A 6,000-nucleotide genomic window follows, 5' to 3' on the forward strand; every position below is an offset into this window, starting at 1 on the left:
GCATTGCGCAGGACATTCCTTCCTACTCTGCTAGATATTGTATGGGTGTTCCTCAGGTTCCAGTGCAGCAACAGGAGAACACAGCAAGCTCAGCCAGTGGGGTGAGCATCATTATTTATGAACTTCAACAAGGTCTAATACATTAGATGGTGGAAGTGCTAAAAAAAGAATGTATCAGTTAGCTCAAAAAATACTTCAGTTTTAGTAAAAGAAAGCAAAGTTGCTGCAACTCCAGTAAGTGAGAGCTGAACAAATAAGTCACTAGTAGATGACAGCCAGTAATTTGGTATTTCCACTGCAGTATTGAAAATGCAGAAACGTTGATAGCTACATGAAGTCATTTTTAGAATAGTAATTCATAATGTATACTTAGATGGTGTGTTTACATCCAAACACTTTGGTGAATTGGGGATTGTATAAAGGTTGTTACTTCGGTTCACAATATAAAATTGTTTGGAAAAGCTTCTGGCTGTGCACAGCAAATCATGGCTCAGGAAATGCATACAAACCCGGATTTAGAAATACCTTGCTTTTATGGGAATTTGTTCTCATCTGGAGTTATACATTCCCAAAATAAGACACAAAAGCCTTGAGAATTTCAAAAGGAGCTATGTACACGTCAGTTGGCTGGAACATTTTCCTCTTACAGCTACGTGGGATTTGGCATTTGTTTGCTTTGCAGAGTAGAATTGTTATGATCAGATGACAAAATGATCCAGGAATTAGAAGGCTAGCCAAATACTTATTTATGTGACGGATCATAGGAATGTATTTGTCCAGACGTGTTAATGGGTACTGCAATGGAAGTGTTGGCTCATTGAGGTGTCAGGATGCAAAAGATCTGAAACCCAGGCTAAGAGTTTAGTATCTTCAGTCATTCTATGCTATAGTTTCCCCTCATAGGAAGCAAGCAGCTTCCTGTCTCCCAGCTAATTACTCTTTCTGTAGGGTTAAAATGTCCTAAACCTGCAACATGGATTCATGGGAAGTCACAGTGCAGGTGACAAAGACTGAATTTGAGCACCATGGTCCACTGCCATGAGATCCAAGACTTCAATCCCAAAGAAATAGTTCTGACCTGAGGGCGATTCTCTGATCAGGCGTGTACAGGCTCTCACCAAATACGTTTGAGAAGAGGTCCCCAAACACATGAGGCCAAGTAACTCAAGCCAAGCTAAGCCTATTCCTCAGTATTATGGCAACATAATTCTTAGACAACAGCTGTGTGAATTTTCAACATTAACCGTTACATCACAAGATTCCTGCTAAGGCTGAAAAATCAGTCATGTGAAAGTTAGAGGGTCTGAAATTTCAGGTTGCTGGTGAAGCTGCTGATTTGCTCATACAACTTCTTTCTGTCTCCTGACACACATGTAACAAGACATAGTCTCTATGCAGTCATATGCTGGGGTTTTTTGAGAGGACTTCTCTTTCATTCTATGCAGAGTGAATGGTACCCAGGGAATGAAGCAGCTGGGTGATACTTCTTTTACTTCTGTTCTCATTGAGCTTTTCATAATATGATCGTTGCCTTGATTCTGAGCAAAGCCAGACTTTTTTTTCTTTTTTTCCCCAAAGGACGCGGTTTAAACTGTGATTTAGGAAAAGCAATTATCCCACATGCTCTCAGACTTTCTGAGCAGAACGCCTGCAGTTCTGTTCTAGAGGCTTTTCTTAGGCAGAGGGATCCTACAGAGTTGATGGAAATGACACTCTCGGTGGCCTTGTAGCCCTCACCCCCAGACTATGAACGCTAACAGCTGAGCATGCAGGAGTGATGAGTGCTAGCTCTATCCAAGCATGTCCGCTCCATCTCTGGGAGCACTCTAAAGGCAGTCCGTCAGGTAAGCAGCAAAAAGATGGAGTAAATAATTGGGGGAAAGCATGAGGGGTTTATTTTAAGTAGTCAGATTTCCAGAGGTATGTGGAAGGAAGAAGTATTCTGAGATCCCTCAAAATGTAGGATCTGTGGGTTGGACTAAGCTCATTCTGGATCTGTGGCATTTCTTGTCCAACATGGCCATGCAGTACATTCTGTGGGTTCTAAAACTGATGAAAGTAAACAGTGAGAGTAAACTTCTCTCAGCTCAAAGATGTTTAATTTGTTGGAATTTTTTGTATTCCCACATTGCCGCTTCGGTACTCGTAAGAAAAAGAAGAAGAAAAAAGTGTAATAGCAGCTTGATAGAAGTAGGCCTCTGACTACCCAGCCTTTTTTAAATTACCAGCACTGAGGTCAATGGCTGGGGCAAAGCTGGAGTTAGCAAGGTTCATAAAATTTCATCTTTTGATCTGCCTGTGGATCTGTTGTTCCAGCAGTGCTCTCCAGCGATGCTATAAGGAAAAGAAAAGCTATCCAATGCTGATTGATCCATGCAGCCTTCATCCAGCCAGAACTAACCACTGGCAGCAGGAAGGAAGCTGCACCACTCTCTGCTTTGAGGTTTTTTAGATGGCAATAGTGAGTTCAGTATGAAATCTATTATTCTGATGATTGACTTTGCTGAGCTTTTCTGCATTTCAGATGTATGCTCGCCGTGAGTGACAGAGGCCCCTTGGGGTTAGGAAGAGATGGGACTCAGCAGTTTGCTGTTCAGAATGAGAACAAGAGATGTGTGTATTTTCCCTTGACACCTTGCCCAGCGTTTACTAATTATATTAACACCAATTAATCCAGCTGGCCTGAGACTCAGTGTTCAGACTGGGCAGTAAGCTTCTGCTGTCTGTGTTGATAAGAGAACAGACAGATAAACAGAATGATGCTTTCTGTCCATAACATCAGTGGATATTGCGACACAGGTTCAAAAGGCTCATGGAGAGTTTACATCTTTTACTTTTCACTGTTAGGGTTTATTCAAAGAACAGAAAAGGCAATGCAAAAAAAACCCCGACGCATTCTGTAAGGACCCACAGGGATTAACATTCATAGAGATTCATCAAGGCAAAATATCCACCAAGTTAACCTGCCAGCTGTTGTCACGAATGCAGAGAATACAGGCACCATCATCTTTCTGATTACACTTCATAGAGCAAAACAAGTGTATGTAATAAAAACAACTCTGCAAATCAGATCACCCAAGACCCAAATATTTTGTAATTTTTGTTGCTTTCATTTCCATTTTTGTATGTGAAATTAACACTTTGAAAAACTTTTTTTTATTTTCTTAAGCTGATACAGCTTCCTTCTGCATCAGTCAGGCTTGCAAACATTACAGCGTTGTCTGGGGTGATGAACAGAACTGAGGGGCCATTGCGATGGTCCTCAGCAGCACCAGTGCAGAGAGACTTTCCTGTAGCCGGGAGGATTTTTCTTTCCTTTGTGTTATCACAGGTTTTGTTTCTATCTTAGTGGTGTCTCTTCAAGTAAGTATGAAAGACTACTGGCTTGTGCTAGACCACTGTGTGAGTTCATTAGTAAAGCAGTGTTTCTGGCATGGCACCTGGGCCTCCAGACACATTTATTCTGCAGGGTTTTTTTTCCAATTTTAATCTTCAAACCTACACCTGAAAGAAAATTCAGCAGTTTAAAGCTGTAAGAATGGGATCACTATGCTTTGTTTCTTTTTTAACATATTCATATTGTTCAAACTTTTCTGTATACTACCCCTATATATCTTCCAGAAAAATATTGTTTTGAGAGGCAGAGAGTCATTGCAAGTAATCCAATGGGGCTGAAATCAGCAGCATTTCTGAAGTAACCTACTCACACCAGAAGTTTTAGCACAAGTTTCTACAATTTAGAAATTTGCTGCTATTTCTGTAGGGATCAATTTCAGGATCCTTCTTCAGCCAACCCATTCCCAGGTTTTCCGCTTTTTCTTCACATTCCAAATCTGCTGCACCCCTAAATCTATGTTTATACCAGCCTTAGGTAGGTGTTGGCATGTATTTTAAAGACAATACAGATGGTTTGCACAGTACTGAGGTCTGGTTATAACTGTTACATAGAAAAGGACATCTCTATATTGCTGGCTCCCTTAAGCAAGAACTCATTTAAAAAAATAAGATAAAAGCAAATACTTGGGCTGCTGGGTGAGAGGAGAGGGGGAGACTTAAGCTAATAGCATTAACGCCAAAACAAGATCAGGTTGCTAAGAACTGAAACATTACTAAAAATTGATAGCCATGCATAAGATGACAAAGGTGATCATATGTGATTCTGGAAGAAACGATGACTTCAGAAGTCTTGACAGATCATTTGCTCTGAGGCCATAGGCTTTGCCTTTCCTGTGTGTTTGAATTGCCTTTCACAAAGCCATCTCCCAGTAGCACGGCTCCCAATAGACAAGCATTAGCTAGGCTAACAAGTCTACAAACTTTCCTTTCCTTCCAAACTCACTATAGATTGTGTTGGCATCACTTAACTCTGTTTCTCCACCCGACAGCAGAGGGTCCAAAAGCTGAAGAAAGGTAGCGCCAAAGTGATCTAAATACCAAACGTACCTTGCAATGCCAGAATCCCTAGGTTTTTAGGTTCCCAGTTGGAAGCATTCAGCCCATGCAACTTGGCAGCTGTCTGAGACCCACAGTGTTGGAGTTGGTCCCCTTAGGTTCCTTTGATAGCCAGTGGGGTGAGCAGGACTTCTGCAGAGGGCATTTCTGTTCACCAAAGCTCCACATCACCCTTTGCTCTCTGACTAGCAGGACAGGTTACAGTGCTGATGGTCCACACACAGGTGCCTCAGGTGTACATCCACCCAAAGTAACGTGGGACAAATCCAGGCCAGTAAGCATCACTTGCAGAGCTACCACCTACTCATTTAAGATTACAGGTGTCAAAATCCCCTGGAAAGCAAGCAGTAAGTGCTGCAAGACTCAATATTAGCTGACAAACTTGAAAACAACAATTCTATATAATGGAAAATGTGTGGGTGGATCAGCCATGGGAGGGGAGTGATTTGTGGACTCCAGAGACTGTGATACACGTTGTGACACACAGCTTGAGCTAACAGCCAGGAAAGCACTCATTTTCAGCACAAAGCTGTGGGCTTCATAATAGTGGCTAAAATACTACCCCTGGCATTGCTGGTCAAGTTGTGCAATGTTTGTTGCACCATATTATCACAGTGCAGCTCTGCCAAGAGCAGGGGCAGCATTTGCAATGGGCCAGTCAGCACTTTTCCAAAAATGCAGGTAAGAAATCCATGAGAAGGAAAGCAAAACCCCAACAACAGCCTTTCACATGTGTTTCTTAAGACTCAAACCTCATTCCTTTTCTGTCATGACCAAGGTGATTATACATTCTTCAGGGGAAAATTTGGATGTCATGACCTTTAGGGTGAACCGCACATGAAACAAGACTTGTAATTTTCTTGCAAGGCTTGTGGCACTGAAGGGTTTTGACTATTCAACTCACCACCCTGTCACTACATTACCTGACTGGCTGGCCTTCTGCTTGAACTGATACTGAACTCTTTTGTTTCTCTCCCCAGGTTGGGGAAAGATCCTTGAGTAACATTTCAGGAAAGAAAAAGGAAAAATGTATCTTCCTTCCTTCTGCTGCCCCATCTCCCAAGCGCCTCCCCCTCCAGGGTTAGTCTGAGGCAACTTGCATTCAACACAAGCCACTTAGTTTACGTGTATGCTTCAGTCTGTGTGTAAGTTTTCTAGGTGACAGTTTTATCGGGGAAAATGCTGTTTAGATTGTGTGTGCAAAATAAATGGCTTGTAAATATTAAAAAAAAAAAAGGTTAATTTACAGTTGTGCAATAAAATTGTGAAATAATCCTCACAATTCCTTTCCAGTGTCTGACTTGACATGTGCCAGTTTCAGGAGCATACTGGCTGTTGTTTCTTCAGATGGAAACAGAAAAAGAGAGGTCATGGACTGTTTTGTATTAAACTTTAAGCTTTTAATTACTTTTTTAATTTTGCATAGTCCTTCTCTTTAACCTGGTTTATTCCTCCAACCCTGGTTCAATCAGACACATTAGTACAAGGTTGTTCCCACTGAAGACAGGTGAGTCATTGTCTGCGCTGAGTTAATCATGTTCATCTGCT

This window comes from Falco peregrinus, chromosome 6 (assembly GCF_023634155.1).
Source record: "Falco peregrinus isolate bFalPer1 chromosome 6, bFalPer1.pri, whole genome shotgun sequence".
NCBI classification, from domain to species: domain Eukaryota; kingdom Metazoa; phylum Chordata; class Aves; order Falconiformes; family Falconidae; genus Falco; species Falco peregrinus.